At 49.1% G+C, this 18,200-nt stretch overlaps 1 protein-coding gene across 7 annotated transcripts in view; it reads right to left on the bottom strand.

The window, feature by feature from the left end:
• Positions 1-18,200, bottom strand: part of CSRNP2 (cysteine and serine rich nuclear protein 2) — a 32,512-nt gene that overhangs the window by 10,849 nt on the left and 3,463 nt on the right. Inside the window, exons 2-3 of one of the 7 annotated variants that reach the window (XM_075901688.1) lie at positions 3,138-3,235; positions 490-647 (exon numbers count right to left, since the gene is read on the bottom strand). The exons of 4 other annotated variants lie outside the window; for them this stretch is intronic. The gene's annotated coding sequence lies outside the window, so the exon portion shown is untranslated. The remainder of the gene's footprint in view (positions 1-489; positions 648-3,137; positions 3,236-18,200) is intronic. 2 more of the 7 variants (XM_075901690.1, XM_075901689.1) reach the window with 2 other exon arrangements.

Genomic DNA, 18,200 nt, shown 5'->3' with positions numbered 1-18,200 from the left:
AACCGCTGCTGCCCACAGGATCTTCTACTAGAGACCATTTGGATCATCCACGTCCCACCTGTTCTTGGCCGGAGAGGGAGAACTAGACTGAAGCTCATACCAAGGTGTCATGGCAGAACCACGGGAGGGCTGAATGCTTGCTATACACTTGCCAAGACAGAAATCCTGCACAGATTTTAAGTTATCGATGCTTTAAGATACCAGCTGGATTTCCCATTCCTCAGACATGTGATCCGATAGTCTCCGCTGACTGTTCCTGCCTTGCGGGCAGCCGATGAACACATGGAGAGGAAAGATACATGCCCACAACCCCCAAGGAAGCTGGACAGGGAGCATAAATCCAACAGGTTTCTTACTCTGAATCCGCTGGACCTGAGCAACGGAGGGATGGCACAAAACCAGAGGCCAAATGAGCATGTAAGAACCATTTCAAGTATGCTTTAGAAGAGATTTCTATGGAGATTTCCACATGTTGTAGCACTAACCCACCTGATGTGTTAGTGATTCCCTGTTCTGTTCACTCCCTCCGAGGCCCCTGCCATTGGCCACTGTTGGCAGACAGGACGGACCGTTGGTCTGACCCAGTCTGGTCGTTCGTATCCGCTCTAGGATTACTTGGTTTCTGCGTTGACTGTTATTGAAAGGACCTAGCACGTACAGAATAGCTACAAATGTTAGACTGCGAACGTTTACCACACATGGAGGAATAGAAGCTACAAAGACTTTGAAGGAGTTCCGCAGGGGACAGGATCCGCAAACCCTGGCCAGGTATTCTTTTTACTCTTATGTAACCACCTTCATCTATTCTGTTCTGCAGCGAGGGGAGAATCTCACTCCTAAACAGGGCCTAAGGGGAGATTGTAAGGGTCAAGTTAACGGTGGTGGAGCTCTACACAAGTCCCACAGCAGAAGAAAGGCCTATGGCAAAGATGCTGGAAAGTTCTAACATGTTTCACTGAATATCAAGCTCCTAGGTAAAGTGTCAGTGGCCTGTAGCATCTACCAATACAGCAAAGCCCCTGTTTTACACAACTGGGGACTGAGCAGTGCATGGAATTGGGCATCTCAAAATTACAGTGGGCTTAAGGTAGAAGTTGCCATCTAGTGCACTGATTGCTTTCTTCTCGGCCTTCAAACCTTCGCAAAGCACTTTTTGATGCAGTTCAGGCACTGGGATATGAAGGGATGTTGACTTGTTCACTGACATCTCTCGGTATGTGACCCCTCCCTCCTCCATTGGGAAAAATGGTACATTCAACTGGTTGTTTATAAGGCTGGCATTTCAACGTCTCCCCGCCCCCCAGATTCTACCATACCCAAGAACAAAACAATTCCCAGCACACATCACGAGATACGCAATTACTAACTGCAGTGCGAGTGACTCTTCTTGCACTTACACCAGAAGAGAGTCACTGTGCTATGTAAGCTTAGATCAGCTAAATGAAAACAAGCTTAGCTGAAATCAAAGGACAGGGGTCCACAGTCATTTGCGCCAGCTGAACGTAACAGGTTTAAAAATCACCCTGTAAGGTAAGTTGTACTTGTTGGCAAGAGAGAGCTAAGACTTTAGTTTAGACGTAGCATCACAAGAGGCCAGCGGCCTCTGTACATAGAATCATGGCTGCATTTTATTCCTCTCTCATTTTCGGATTCAGTGCTCTCCTGGGACAGTAAGCGTAACAGGTCACAGGTGTCTAGTGAGAGTCTCTCTGCCAAAACTAAGCCTGAGCTGAACGTAGAAAAAAAGTGGAACCATCGGCTATCAGCTACATTGTTCCTCCACTGTCTTCCTTGCCGATTTCCACATTAAAAGCAGAGCTGGGACTGTTCTAAGAACAAGCCACTAACTCGCCATGCCTGCAATTAGAGGGCTGCCTAAACTAATTCCAACCAGATCAGCTGCTCTAGCCAAATCCTAGGAATTGACGGCTGCTGAGCCTAAGGCAGGTTGTATTTCTGCTCCCACCTCCCCACCAAAAAGAAGAGGTTAATGCATTCTCCCTCCTCCCCGCCATCTTCACACTAGCATACCCTAACGAGAGAGCACAGGACCAAGTCTATGCAAAGCCTGAAAAGGCCACACTCTTAGCCTCGGTAGCAAACCGGCCATGTCGGAAACTCAGTAGGGAGAAGAGACTGAATCGAAGCGGATAGCTCTCTCCTAAAGCAAGAAACAGCGGGAAAGCCACCATCTCTCTTGTACCTGGTGTTTTAGAGGCTCAGGTCACCAAGACACAGATGATTTGGATCTGCGCCCTTCAGTTGTCTGCCTCCTCGGAGCTCCCAGCTAGACGGTAGATAGTCTTACACAGAGGACACTCAGACACACAAACCTCGGTCTTTAGAGGTGTAGTCCGAAGGCAGGAGAAGGACTTAAAGGCCAGTTAGACGCTGAGGTCGCCTGCATCCTACATGCAGTACCATTCAAACTTCTGTGTCAGAACAAGCCAAGGAGAGAGTCTACCCTTTAAGATTCATTTCTTCTGGAGCAGAGCTGGGATCCTGAGCCCAACACCCACCCTTCCCCTCCCTGCAGTCTCCTCTGCACTTGTCTATTCCCTTCAACATGCTAGCAACTGTTCCCATGACAACAAGGCGAACAAATGGGTTTGAAAAAAACATGTCGGCTGCCTGCCTTCATCACGAGCCTCCCGACTGCAGGACAGAGCTTCCTGCGGATCAAAGGGTTCCTCGCCCGATTCCTTCAAACAAAACGGGGAGCAGTCCCGCCCCTCAGCCTCCAGCTTTGGGCTCTGCCCTGACCAGCTGAAAAGCACATGGATTCGCTGCAGAGGTCTGGAAGCCTCCAGCCTCTTCAAAATCAAGAGGAAAGGAGATTGCTTCCTCTCCCCTCCCTGGCCAAAAAAAGTAGCACTGAAGTAAAAATCTGCGATTCTCATACAGCTGTCACAGCAGAAAGGGAGAGGTTAGAAAGTCAGCGAGTGCTTTGCAAATATCGAATTACCCCCAGGAGGTCAAGCACCCTCTGGTTTGCCTATAAGTGGTTACACCAGTTGAAGAGGTGGGATTTTAAACCCATTTGGTTAAGCTGCTGCCAAAGACTGCTGGGACATGCAAGGGGGAAGGAAGGATGAGAATAGATTCAAGGTGTGTTGATGCCTTAATGAGTAACTTACAATCTTGTTAAAACGTTGTCACTCGCAGCCTCTGCGTCCCCTCTTTCATTTACAACCTTCTCTCGGTGGGTCACGTTGAGTCTAGACTAAGGGCACATCTACATGGGGAAGTGAATGTGGATTAAGATAGGGTGTGAGTTTAAAATGGAACTATTCCCAATGAATTTCCTGTATGGTCTTATTCTGAATTAATTTAATCCATTTCCAGGGTGGATTGAATTAATTGGGATAAGGCACTCTTAGGCCAGGTCTACACTACAGACCTATATAGTTATAACTATGTCGCTCAAGGGTGTGAAAAAAATCCAGTTATACCGACCTAAACTCTTATGTAAACATCACTATGTCATAGCTTCTGCCTCTGGGGGAGGTGGATTAATTGGGTTGGACAGACGCAGCTCTCCTAACTGCAGAAGAGAAGCTTCACTGAAGCACTATAGTTGGGCCACTGTATGCAAAAAAACACGCCCTCACTCTGGAATAAGACTGTCCACACAGGGAGTTAATCGGGAATAACTTTTCTGAAGTAACTCCCCTTGTAAGCAAGCCCTACATTCAAGGCACAAATGAGGTATGTACATGCTTTGTGAAGTAGCTAATATTTTTCTGGGCACTGGAGTAGTTCAGATGTTAAGGTCTGAAGGGATCATGTTATGATCAGTTAGTCTGACCTCTAGCATAGCACTGACCACAGAATTTCAGAATAGTATCGGTCCCGGTATTGTAAAACACTTCCAGAATTTGACATATCTGAGCTAGGATGTGTCACCCCCCTTTCCAAATGCTCTTCACTTCAGTGATACTCCTATTACAACAGGGGCTATGAAGTTGATTTCCAAGTCCTAAGATGAACTAGACATTTAGGGTACGTGTAGACTACATGCCCCGCCAGAGGCATGTAGATTAGGCTACCAGACATAGTAAAATGAAGCGGCGATTTAAATAATCGCCGCTTCATTTAAATTTACATGGCTCAGCGCGATAGTCTGGACGCGCAGGTGGCGACAAAGGTATTTGTCGACCACCCAGGTAAGCCTCCTGGGATGAGGTTTACCTGGGTGGTCGACAAATACCTTTGATGTCGCCACCCGCGCGTCCAGACTATCGCGCTGAGCCGACAAACAGCTGATCAGCTGTTTGTCGGCTCAGCGCGGCAGCCATGTAAATTTAAATGAAGTGGCGATTATTTAAATCGCCGCTTCATTTTACTATGTCTGGTAGCCTAATCTACATGCCTCTGGCGACCGAGGCATGTAGTCTAGACGTACCCTTGTACTGATAACAAGGATGTCCAGTATTATCCCGGCCAACATTTTGGTTGTCATTGGGATATTACATCTCCTGCTTCAGAGCTGATCTCAATTAGAGATCAGGATGAGACATCGGGGGGAGGAGAGAGGGCAGATTATCCTACATCTGGTGGTATTTGAAAATTACAGCACTCCAAGCTAGATGGGTATGATCCTACACAGTAAATTATTTTTTGTCTTCTTTAGCACTTAACAACCAACTAAGAACAGGGCCCCCACTGTGCAAGACACTGTACAAACAGAGCAGTAGACAGACCCTGCCAAGGATCTCAACAGTCTAAACAGACAAGACAGAATTGAGATGGGGGACGGAACAGAACACAACAGCAGAGGGAACTACGAGATGGCACCAAAGAGCAGACTAGTAGTGCTACACCTTTTTGGCGGAGGGGAGGTTAGTCAGGAGAGGAATCAGTTAAATGGAAAAGAAAATCAAGGAAGAGGGGACCTTGAAAGGAAGGGGAATGAAGGGAACAGGGCAAGGAGAAGAGGGGGAGAGAGACAGACATGGAGGGAAGTCAGCAGAGGTGAAGAGACTGAAAAGAGTCGACTGGAACAAACAGCCAGTTAGCAAAGGAAGTCCAATCAAAACCATAATGTGGAGTTCGTAGAGGGTTATAATCAGCTCTATTTTATTTATTTTAAACACACACACACACACACACACACACACACACTTTAGCGAGAGAGAGAATGAGCACACCCGAGTGAGCACAAGAATCAAGCTCCTTCCAACAGTAAAGTCCATCTTCCACTTCTCTGTGGAATGGAGGTGTTTCCAGAAGAAATCTCAGGGTGGAAGTGAGAGAGAGAGAGATTCCAGTTGCAGAAGCTGGCTCAGAAACTCGATGCTACTGCATATGGGAAAACTGATGCACCACCTCTTGTGGTTTCCAGCAGAAGCATCAACATATAGGCTACTGTCACCTTGCACATCGTGCATTTGTACGTCACGGGCATCCAGAACCGTACTGTGGAAGCTGAAGTGCCTCCGATTTAACCTCCTGGATCAAGCTTTTACAAATCCATTTCTTAAACTTCACGCCCTGGTACAATTAACATGGGACAAGATAGCAGCATAGCAAGCTCCCTTCCTCACAATCAACTAGAGGAAACTGTACTTAGGGCCAGATCGGGTATTCCCTCCTTTTCTGCTCTGGCTTTGACTCATCATCCACTAAGGGAGAGGGATATTAAAAAAAATATTTCATGCGTGACACAGAGGAGAAGGCAGACCCGTTGCTTTCCAGGGCTAAAAGAGGGAGAGTCTTCTGGCAGCCCACGGCCCTGTTTCTGTCTGAGGCGAGCAGGTTACCTCACTCGGTATTAAGTGACCAGATCTCTCTTTAGAGAGGAAGAAACCCCCAACTGCCAAGAATTTAACTAACAGGTTCCAGTGCACCTCTGAATTAGCTCCCCTCAGCAACACATTAGCATAGCTGGAGCCTGTGCCCTCTGGCATACAGCCTGGCAGAAATCCATCAGTTGGGTTCTCCTCCCAAGTTCCTCCATGAGGGAAGTAAAAAGGCCCTAAAATAGTTAATCTGTTAAATGCTCTGTTTAACCGGTTAACTGTCATGGGTGGTTAACTGCCTGCTCCAGCCAGCCAGACTGGTTAACCGGTTACCTTGTAAGCAGGCCGATAAGCCACCTGCTTACCAGGTAACCAGTTAACCTCTTACATCCCTATCTTCTACCAAACATGAATGTTTGGGGTTAAAGAGGTTAACAGCAGCATCCTGTCTGCTCCTTCTGGTAAGCCATTGTTTGCAGTCTCACTGGCTTACTCAGAAGCCAGTGCACAGTGAAGAGGCTTCATCTACAGCTCGTTCTCCAAGACTTGCCTTACAGGGTCTTATAATTAAAAAAGGAATGAATGACATAGCTAAGCACGTGACATTCCCGGGATCCTTCTGTAGCACCAGCCCCTGACAGCAATAGAGGCGGGTCTCTGAGGCGGTCCCCTAAAAAGGAGATCCAAGGTGGAATGGTGAGAGTTCACCTGTTTCTCATTACAGGAAGGAATTTCAAGTATTTTCTGAATAGCTCCCTCCATGCTGGGAACAAAGTGCTGATGGGAAAGGCAGAAGAGAGCAGCAGGAGCTGAACAGCAAAAGACTCCGTACAAAGGGCCCGGCAAAACCACAGTAGAGCCTTTTGTGTGAGGGGGAGGGAGGGTTTCTTTGCAGAGGGGGGCAAAGATGAATCTGAGAAAGGTGCCAGGGAGGATGAGTCAGTAGTGAGAGAATTTCAGCTCATCCCAGAACCCTGCCCAGAGGGGGCATGTTCTCCATCAACTCAATTCCTTTCCCTGGTTTGCAGGGGAGGGCAGCTGTCCCTGCAGAGCATGCACATCCTGCTGCGGGGCAGAGGAAAAGGCCAGTTTCATCCATTCACTGTATCAAGTTACTTGCCTTTACAGAAAATGCATTTGTTAAAACACTAAAACACCCCCCCACACACACACCCCCCCCACACACCTCCCCCCCCCACACACCCCATTTGAGACACATAGCAGCAGGTTGCAGAGAGACCTCTGGAGCGCTGTGCCCAAGAGCCAGGCATCCGCTAATCTCTCTGCAGGGAAGGGGCACCCGGGCAGGGCTTGCAGGTATCCTGGCACCAGGGAAATGTTTAAGAAATTTCCCCTGAGCATCTTTCTGTTAGGAGAAACGTTTGTATCATGTCCACCAGGCCTTATTCAGTGGGATTAGGATTTTGCATGCTCTCAGAGCAGGACAACTCCTACTTGAAGCATTAGCAAGAAGAGAAGAGTCATACCCCGTGACTGCTTTTAAAACAGAAAATGATGTTCTGAGTAACGTCTCCCAACACAAGCTGCTTTAAGAGTTGGATAAAGTTCAAGTTGCCATGAGGAAGGCCCTCATGCCAAGAGCGGTAAGCTTGCGCGAAGGCACAGAGCAGATAGGGAATGCAGAAAGACCCAGGCTACAGGGTCATCTGAAGCAAATCCATGCAGTTTTTTCCGAGGGAGAAATCTCTGAATTGGATCCTGAAATAAAAGAGCGTGCCAGTGGAAGGCAGGCTCCAAGCCCGGGCTGAGAACGGTCCCATTTCACACTGGAGAGAAGGTGGATGCTGAATTCTGCAGAGCAGGGACTTTGGGAGACTCAAAGACAATGCCCTCAATGCTGCTAAAGATAATGAGCACAACAGCTGTGGTAGAGATTCAAGTGCATGGGGTCCATGGGCTTCCCTGTGGAGCAGAGGCTAGGCAGGTATGCGGAGAGATAGTGCTAGCACACCAACAATTCTCCAGCATGGCCTGCTCTCTGGGCAGTGAATTCAACACAAGGGAAGAATTCTATCGCCGAAGGTAGCAACAGTGGAGATAAAAGCTTCTTAACGTTGCAGGACGCTGTCAGAATTTCTAATCTCAGAGAGAACCAGAATGTAAGGGGGGGGCGAGGGAGTGTGGGAGGGAAGGGGGAGTAATAAGCAAGGAAATTCCACTAGGAAAAGCCAGCCAGAGACAAAAGCTTTTCCATACTGTGCGCCATGTCTGGTCACACCATGTCAACTCCGCATTTATTAAACGGCATACAAAGCAGCTAAAAACATCACGTCTTCCACATCAGCATTTGCGGTGGTTTGCCTCAGGATTGTTAGCACAAACAGAAGGGACGAGGGAGGGCTGCATGATCAGGAAAGCAAGGCCAGGGACGTCTCTGTTCCTGGGGAGAGTTTCTCTATTGCAGCGGTCCATACCAGGAAGATGTTTGAGGCTATCCTACCCAAAGACTAGATAGAATGTCTCGTATCATTTCCTTTGTTTCAGGAAAGATGACTACCAGTTCAAAGCTAGTTGGTACTGGGCTGATTAATAAGCAAAAGCTCCAGTAACACGCTGTAGCAGGAGAGCCAAGTTACTTATTTGTAACCTGTTATATATTTAGCAGCCACCACCCGGCTTTCAGTCACAATTAGAAATTCTTCCGTCAACGATTACCATTGGGGGCGGAAAGCTGCCAGAGAATTCTTAGATCATTCAGAAGGCCTTCCTGTTGGCAAAAGCAGTACAGAAAACAACACACACACTCCCACCGAGCAACGTCTGGGGAGAAGTATAGGATAGCAAGTCCTAACCCATCCATTCTCCATGATCTCTGGCCAACGTGCCAGAAAAATTCCCAGGAAGGCGAGTGAGTGAATTCTTTTTGGAGCAACATTAGCCACATAAAAATGCATCCCTATTGTTCCTTACGGCCATTTGCTGGGAACAAATGCCAGAAAGAAGCATTTTTCTCCTTCACTGAGGAAAAACAGCTTCGTGTCCAGAGTCCTCCCTGATTCCTTCATCTCCCACACACATAGGAGAAACTATTCTATTTGTCATCTGAAATGAAAGCTCATGATCCCATCTCCATGTTTTGTTCGTCTTTAAGGTGCTACTAGACTATTTGTTAAGTTTTTCCGGTTACAGACTAACTCAGCTCCCTCTCTGAAGCTTTTTTATTCTTCCTACGATCAACAAATAGTTCTGTAGGGATCTGGGTATAGCTGCCACCCAGGACCACAACAAAGGCATGGATAGATGATGGGTTGAGAGCTACTTCCAGACTGGTTTCCTACTTGTTTAAGGGTCTATCTCCATGGGGAAAAGGACCAGAATAGCTACTGCAGAACAAGCTACTCTGGAATAACTCCCCTTGTGGACACACTATACCAGAATAGAACGATCCTGTTTCAGGACAACGCGTCATCTTTGGAAGCACGATAATTATTCCGGAATAAAGTTTTCTGTTCTGGAATAAAAATGTGTCCTCACCGGGAGCAATAGCTATTCTACTAAATTTCTCCGCGTAAGCAAGCTGTTGAGACTCTTTAAACCCACAACCTCATTTTGCCCAAAGTCAAGACTTCCATGGGATAATCTCATTCCCATCTCATGTAGTGTAAATGACGGCTTGAAAACGTCAGGCCCCTGGGGCAAATCAAAGAAAACTCTTTACAATCTCTGCTCTCTATTTCCTCCTCAGATAGATTTCCTATCTTTTATTTGGTCCTCTTCCCACCCATTGGCTGTAGGAATAGCCTTAGTTAACCTTTCACATCCCTAACTGCCCAGTCACCATAGTGCCACTTCCTAATTCAGAAATTCTTCCCTCCCCTCAGCCCATAGCATTTCAGATGAGGGACTGTTTAAAGCTTTAGATATGGAGGACTGCCCAACTGCCTTCAAAGCTCATACAGTAGCAGCATCCATCTCTCTCTCTCTCTCAAAAGATAGTAGTGTAATTTTTTCAACCCTTTGTACTTAGGACAGACTTTCACGCTGCAGAATGCAGTGGCTGGCCTGGGACATCTTTACATATGGAGCAGCTGTGGGAAAACAAGACACTGATCACCCATCAACATGGCAACTTTGGCTCTTTTACATTTTTGTCTTTAAATAAGCAGCTTGTAAAGGATAAAAGGCAGAAGTCAATTCTATTCTCGCATGACTCCTAGAATAGATCTTTGCTCTAGGCCACGGGTGTCGAACACCCAGTCCACCTGCTGCATTTATGTCAGCTGCATGAGGTAATCAGGGATCTATAGATTTAAACTAAAAAAAAAAAAGCAGTTTCTAGCCCACGTGTCTATGGAGAAAATCTTTGAAACAAAATCCACGTGTACCTGATCTTATATTGCCTTTCTGAGTCTGCAGGGTTCTTTGAGAGGTTTGGTCCCCACTTGCATTCCAACCGCGGCTGCACTTGCGCACCGTACACCAGAAACTTTTCTTAGCAACGCCCATTGACCTGGATACACACAGCGCATCCCCTTGTGCTTGCGGCTGAGAGTGGAAGCAGCCATGCGGGTTGATGCCTCTCCAGAGACCCTCTTACTGCTGAGTAATCCGGTCCGCAGAAGAGAGGAGGGAGGGCACTGGAATATAAATAGGGACCACACACCTCACAGAACCTCTAGCCACAGGTAAGTAACCTCCTTTTTGTTGAGTGACCGTCCCAACGTGGGTGAGTAGTGAGTAGTAATCGGGTGGGTGCGAGGAAGAGTGAAGAAAAACAGTCTGTACTTCGGTGCTGCCCACTGCAATATCCAAAGCTTTCCCTTGGGCAATGGCACTGTGGGACGTGAATGTGTGCACAGAGTCGGGATGTTAAATTTCGAGTAACTGACTAGTTGATGCAATTTGCATCAACTATTCGACTGGTCGATAGGGCACCTCCGCCTTTGAAGTGCAGCAACAGCCCTAGGGCTGCTGCTACATTTCAAAGGTGAAAGTGCTGTGGGGAGCAGGGGGCTAGCTGGGTAGTCCCCCGCTAGCCCCGTGCTCCCCACAGCATTTCAAAGTGGCAGCGCCGCATGGAGCCCGGGGTCAGCTGGAGTCTCAGAATTCTCCACTGACCCCAGGCTCCATGTGGCGCTGCCGCTTTGAAACGTCGCAGGGAGCCCAGCCATGCAGTGTTTCAAAGCGGTGCTGCCATTTTGAAGTCCCCGATGTGAACTAGTCGACTATCCACCCCTCCCCCCCGCCTCTTTCTGATAGAAGCAGAAAGGGGGAGGGGAAGCGACTAGTCAACTCAACTATCTGGAAAGCAGACAGTCGACTAGTCGTATACAGCCCTAGCACAGAATGTCATGTTGCTGCACAACAGAAGTCTTGCCACAACATGTTCACTAAGCAGGGCGACATGGCTACTTCTCACGTAGAAGGCGTAGTAACTATCAGGTAGACTGAATGCCATGTAGTATTCATGGATGCACCTGGAGACCTATTTGGAGATTCATTGGGAAGAGAGGGGCTGGCCCTTGGACCAGTCAGCAATGGCTAAAAACAGATTCACTGATGCACAAAAGACACACGTCCCAGGGAGGTAGAATGCCAATGCACAGCAGATGCTGAGGGAGTGCAGACTGGGACACAAGACAGGGAGGTAGGTGGATGCACTCACTGAGATGGAATTCATAGAATCATAGAACACTAGAACGAGAAGGGACCTTGAGAGCTCATCGAGTCCAGCCCCCTGCATTCACATCTAGACCATCCCTGACAGGTGTCTGTCCAACCTGCTCTTAAATGTCTCCAGAGATGGAGATTCCACAACCCCCCTGGGCAATTTATTCCAGTGTTTGACCACCCTGACAGTTCGGAAGTTTTTCCTCGTGTCCAACCTAAACCTCTTTTGCTGCAATTTAAGCTCATTGCTTCTTGTCCTATCCTCAGATGCCAAGGAGAACAATTTCCTCCCCTCCTATCTGTGACACTCTTTTAGATACCTAAAAACCGCAATCATGTCCCCTCTCAGTCTTCTCCTTTCCAAACTAAACAAGCCCAATTTTTTCAATCTTCTCTCATAAGTCATGTTCTCCAGACCTTTCATCATTCTTGTTGCTCTTCTCTGGACCTTCTCCAATTTCTCCACGTCTTTCTTGAAATATGGTGCCCAGAACAGGACACAATCCTCCAATTGAGGCCTAATCAGCGCAGAGTAGAGCGGAAGAATGACTTCTCGGGTCTTGTTCACAACACTCCTGTTAATGCCTCCCGGAATCATGTTCGCTTTTTTTGCAACCGCATCACACTGTTGGCTCATATTCAGCTTGTGGTCTACTCTGATCCCTAGATCCCTTTCTGCAGGGCTCCTTCCTAGACAGTCACTTCCCACTCTGCATGTGTGACATGGATTGTACCTTCTTAAGTATTTTGCATTTGTCCTTATTAAACTTCATCCTATTTACCCTAATCTGACACCACCTTTGGGAGCCATAAGTCCATTACATAAGAGAAGCCAGAACTATTGGGGGGACCCACCACAGCCTTCAAGTGGTCTCTGTAGAGCGACAAGAATGATTAAAGGTCTAGAGAACATGACCTATGAAGCCAGGCTTCACGAACTGGGCTTGTTTAGTTTGGAAAAAAGAAGATTAAGGGGGGACATGATAGCGGTTTTCAAATATCTAAAAGGGTGTCACAAGGAGGAAGGAGAAAATTTGTTCCTCTTGGTTTCTGAGGACAGGACAAGGAGTAATGGGCTTAAAGTGCAGCAGGGGAGGTTTAGATTGGACATTAGGAAAAAATTCCTAACTGTCAGGGTGGTCAAATATTGGAATAAATTGCCAAGGGAGGTGGTGGAATCTCCCTCTCTGGAGATATTTAAGAACAGGTTAGACAGACATCTGTCAGGGATGGTGTAGATGGAGCTTGGTCCTGCCTTGAGGGCGGGGGGCTGGACTCGATGACCTCTCGAGGTCCCTTCCAGTCCTATTATTCTATGATTCTGTAGATCTGCAGATGGGGAGGCTCCACAGCTGGCAGCAACATACACCCAGATGAGCGCACGGCATCATGGAGGTTCAGGCTGCCATATGTCCAAGAGACAAAGAACAGCAGATCACGGTGCGTGGGTTGTGGCACAGGCTTGCAACCACAGCGATCAGCATTGCAAAAGGGGTCCTCTGGAAGGAAGGCTTGTGCTGTGATGGAATAGAGCCGCATGCTGGCAGAGTCAATTGTCTGACTTCTCATTAATGCAAAATACCCAGAGATGTGAGGACTGCGGAGGTGTGTGTGTGTTGGGCCAGCACGGCAAGGGAGTTAGTCGCGGAGGAAGGCATATGCCGGGAGCCAAGACAGCACATCCGTGCTGCTACTATGGTAAAGACTTTGGTGAAGGGGCGGATTTGATGGTTATGGTGGTGGCCTCCACAGAAGTGGAGCCATTTCCAGTGAGTCAGGTGAATGCTGACATGGGAAGAAGGCATCTTTCACGCTGACAGCTGCAAACCAGACCCGAGGTGTATGGGGGGGGATGAGATAATCAATGTCAGCATCACCCTATGGAACCGGGATTTCCTGATAGAGCTACGGAGCACCCAAAGATCTAGAATGGGGGGCTACCTCCACCATCCGTCAGGAAGTACAGCGAGTAAAGCCTTGTCCCCTGTATTGAGATGGGACTGACTGGCTACCCCCCTTGAGAAGCAGAGCATCTATTTCTTGCTGGAGGATGCCCTGAAGGGATGGGATTCCAGAGGAATCCCTGGGTGGGGGACGAGGAAGATGAAGTGACAGGAATTCTATCAAGTACCCATCATGGATACCAGTACCCATCTTGCCCCAACTGTGGGTGAACAGGGGAAGATGACCCCCTACATGGGGTGCTGCAGTAGAGGGTGGGGGAGGTTTGTAGTTTTTTTTTAACCTGCCTGCCAAAACCACTGTCTCAGGTCTCACTGGTGGCTGTGGCCAAGGCTGGGAAGCAAGGGCATTGTGATTGGAGCGGTTTACGTGGCACTGGTGCGCGAAGGGATCGCTCAGTGCTTTGAGCATTGGCTTGCTAAACCCAGGGTTGTGCGTTCAATCCTTGAGGAGGCCATTTAGGGATCTGGGGCAAATGTGTCAGGGATGGTGCTTGGTCCTGCTGTGAGGGCAGGGGACTGGACTCAATGACCTCTCAAGGTCCCTTCCAGCTCTATGAGATGGTATATCTCCATATTTAAAAAAAAAAAAAGTATACGAGCTACAGAGTGCATGGTTTGGATCCGAATGGTTGTCACTGTTGCCTGCCTCTTGGGGCCTGCGTGTAAACACCAAGGGACTTAAACATGGCTCAAGAGTCCTTCAGGGACTCGGGGGATTCATTTGTCTTATTACTGATGAATTTGTGCTCATCAGAGGAGAAGTCCTGGATGAAGTTTTGAACGTTCCTGGAGAATCCGGACAATTAGAGTCACGAGTCCCTGGGAACTCAGCTACATCCACCAGTGCCTGGAACTGCAGCTGTTGGCCCAACAGCAGCTTGATCTGAACTCTGCTAGCTTGTTGCAATTCCTGAAGCCGTATTTGGCTCGCTGAGCCGGGTAACATGGAACAGCAGAACTGCTGAGGAGCAGACTGTCCTGTCTTGCAGGTCTAGCCCCTTTGCCACGCTGTCTGAGGAAGCAGATTTTTGGGAGTGCTGGGGAGCCTGCTTCGTTACTGCATGGACCACAAGAGAGTTGGGGGAAACCAGTATCAAGAAAGCCCGTCCCTTTAACAGGAACAAAATACTGTCTCTGTGCTCTCTTTGGTGTGGGGGCATGAGAGGCAGGTGTGTGTCAGCCTGTCATCGATTGCAGAATGACCTCATGGATGGGAAGAGCTTCCTGAGCAGACCCTGAGGTTGGAGGGTGTCCAGGAGTTCACGCTGCATGTCCTGGTTCTCCTCTAACAGAATCCTCAGGTCCACCATCGCCATCTGGAGCACGTCTTGGTACTGGCAGCGGTCATCTGGCAGGCAGAGCGAGGGAGGAATAAGAGCCTCGTCCAGTGAGCCTCCTGAAACCGATGGTGCCGGAGAGCAAAAAAGAACCAAAAGAAGCCTCCTTGGGCATGCGCGAGTCTAGCGGTAACGGGCCTCTACAGTGGGGATGTAAGTTGGGGGTTATGGTTATCCAGGCTTCTGAAGATGGTTTTGGCAACAAGGGGACTGTTGGTACCAGCACTGGGACATGCTTCTGTGGCAGCAGCAGCTCAAGGTTTACCCTATGGAGAGGGAAGGACCCTGGCAAGCAGGGGTCTCGAGAAGAGCAGAGAATAAAGGTAAGGGAGGGGCAGCTCCTTTATCGAGAGGAACGGCTTCCACTGCCAAGGAGTACATGGTGTTTCCCTAGACACTGCTGAGGGCTGCCTGATCCGCGGAGCATGAAGGCGCTGGCAAGACAAGCAGCGTGTGTGCCGGCAGGGTGTCGAGGCAGTCATCAGTACTGCCAGATCCCACTTGCACTTTGCTCTCAATTCGGCACCGCTTGGGTATTGGTCCAGTCAGAGCCACACATGGGCTCTTGCCCGACCTGGCGCGGTTCAGGGAGGAAATGCTGCACATACAAGCAGTCCGGAATGGGGACCTGCTCTTATGCCCGTGTCCATGCTTTTTACTCTCCTGTCAGAGCTCGTCCATCTCCTCCAGCGCTGATGGATCTGGGGCCTTGGAGATGGTCAGAAAGGCGCCCACTGCCGGCGATAGTTTCTGTACCAGTGGCTCTGCTGGTCCTGGATTTGAGCACGGGCTTGGTGCAAGACTCCTCCATGAAAAGCTTCTGGAGGCAAAGGTCTCGAGCGTCCCGTGTTCAGAGTGGGAAGGACTTACACATAGCACAGGGCCGCACGGAGGCAGCAGGGCAACACGGGTGCTGGTCACTTGCAAAAAGTGAGCATGGGCAACACTCAGTTCTTAAAGCCTGTTCCCCCAACGGGGGGTAAAAAAAGACACAACTGTCTAACAACAACAATTACAACACACTAAACAGCGATGTACGACTGTAGATAGGAAACCGAAAGCAGATCACTCTCTTAGCAGGCTGAGACTTTGGCCTTAGGGCAGTGTAGCAAGGCAGCTTGGCCTCCCTCTGACCCGGAAGGGAAAGAACTCCCCAAGACACGTTGGTAGGCAGAGCCAGAGCAATCCAGACCCACCCCCAGAAAGGTGGAGCTGGCAGTAAAAATGCTAGAGCAAAGAGCTCAGTTGAACCCCAGCCACTGAAAGAGACAAATGTGTTTCCTGCGCTGGGAGACTAGCACGCATCTCCAGGAAGAGGAAGACTGGCCAGGACCACTGGCGATCCCAGACCCCGACCGATGGAAACCCTGTTGGAGTCCTTGTTCCCTCAGGACCTGGAGGAGCGGTTACCAAGCCAGGAATGCCCACAGGAGGAACTGGGAGGAAGCCCAGGGATAGCTGACCCTGATCTGGTTAAGGAGATGGAAGTAAACTGAGTCAGTATGCTGTGGTCAGGATCTCTGACCCAGCGGCAGCCAGCTCTGCCATTGATAAGGCCGTGGGCTGGGGTTCAGTAGAGCAGGTGGGTCTGCGTCCCTCCTCCCTGCCACTCCAATCTGTGTGCTTGTCGGCTCACCGCCAAAGCTAGGGGACCCAACAGTTGCTCAGCCTAACCGTAAGCCTGCACACCCCGGACTGCCTGCTGCCCTGCCCTGCGCATATCGACTGCTGCTTAGTCTGAATCTAGGCCTGTGTGCCTGGACTTGTTGCCCCTGCCTGAGTTAGGGCCAGGTGTATTGACTGCTTGCTTGGCCTGAGCTTAAGTCCAAATATTGGGACTGGCTGTTGCCCCGCCCCAAAGCAGGGCTGGATTAACCTGTTCGGCCTGTGGGTGGTGAGGCCGCTGGGCCTCATTCTGACCATGCACAGGGTCAAGGCTCTGGCCCGATCCAGTACAGGCAGTAAGAGAGAACTGGAGAGGTGTCTCGACCAGCACGGCCTATTATACCCTCAGCCGTAAGCATGATGGGACGCCCATGGGGATCAATGGACATCACTAAAGAAACTAGGCATGTAAGCCATTTGTCCCTACCTGACGTGCGTAGGCTTATCGGGTAGTTGAGTCACTACTCGACTAGTCACTCCCCCCCCTTGCTGCCTCTAACAGAGGCAGCAAGGGAGGGAGCAGGAGCCAGTGTTGGGGGGAGCCAGCTAAAAAGCCAGCCCCCCCCCAGCACTGTCTCCAATGGGGGTGGGTGACAGGGGAGGCATAGGCACAGGGGGAACGGCATGAGAGGGGACTGAAGCAGTCGCACAGAGCTCTTGTTATATTTCAAAGGCAGAGGCACAGCCATCAGGACCTGGTGCGAGCGGGGACTGCTGCAGGTGGCTCTTACTGCGTTTCTAAGGCAGAGGCACAGCCAGGATAGCAAGCGCCCCACACCCCCTTATCGACTAATTAATGGAAATTCCATCGATTACTCGATTAGCTGATTAATCAAAATGTAACGTCTCTAAAGGAAGCCTTCTGACTTCAGTGCATGGCGCACGTGCGAACCCACTTTTGAATACATATCGAGACCATCACTGGAAAAAATAACGATTTAGAGACGTGTGAACTCCCTGTCCTGTATCAGTCTCCGAGGTTAACTCTAGAGGCCAATGCTGACAGCACTTTATTTCACTGCTGATCATTTTAACAGATAGATGGAGAAGGGGAAAGAAAGAGTTTCCTGAAGAGGGCAGGAAGGAGAGAAAGGAAGAGGAAGAAAGCTGGAATCGTAGGGGATGCTCTCTATGCCAACAAGGCACTGAACACTACACGACAGCTACATTTTTAGTTCCACATTGTTCTGCACACTGCCTCGGACATCAGTGGGAGCCCCGTTGTGGCTCAAGGACAACACACAGGCCTCAACATTTAGTCTGCTCTGCAGATCATAATTAGATGTGGAATTCATCCTGGTTTCACAGAATCAACTCGGCACTCCTGCTCTAGGTATTACAGGGCACCTTTAAGGATGGATTGTGCTCAATCAGATCAATCCAGAAATTCAGGAAGGCCCCATTTTATGCTGTTAAGTGTTAAAACTCCAATTTTCTTCAACCAAGGCAGCTCTAACACATGAGGAATAGCCAATAAGACCAGGAACTAGTCTGTGCTTTTACATTCGTTTGAGAGAAGCGAGGCTGCTCCTGGCATCTATTTTAAGGGGGATTTTAATTTTTGCGCAAATGGGCAAGGAAGGCTCACATTCTTCCAGGTTGAAGCCTGTAGAGAATGGGGCTCTCACCCCACTGCTGGGGGCTCAGCTCACCCAGGATCTCAGACTATGATCTCACTCGTTACCAATTATGCAGCAGGAATAACATTGCCCTGAATGATACGGCTCCATCACTGCAGAGTAACACACCCCACTGATGTAACCTGATGTCAGAGAGAGAACAGTGAAACATGCTGAGAATCAGAGAACGAGCCGTGAATACCTACTACTCCAGAGACCTCCACAAACACCAGCGAAAGCTAC

Source organism: Pelodiscus sinensis, chromosome 19 (assembly GCF_049634645.1).
Source record: "Pelodiscus sinensis isolate JC-2024 chromosome 19, ASM4963464v1, whole genome shotgun sequence".
Classification (NCBI taxonomy): Eukaryota; Metazoa; Chordata; order Testudines; family Trionychidae; genus Pelodiscus; species Pelodiscus sinensis.
The sequence above is the reverse complement of the archived record's forward strand: the minus strand, read 5'-3'. Positions and strand labels throughout refer to the sequence as shown.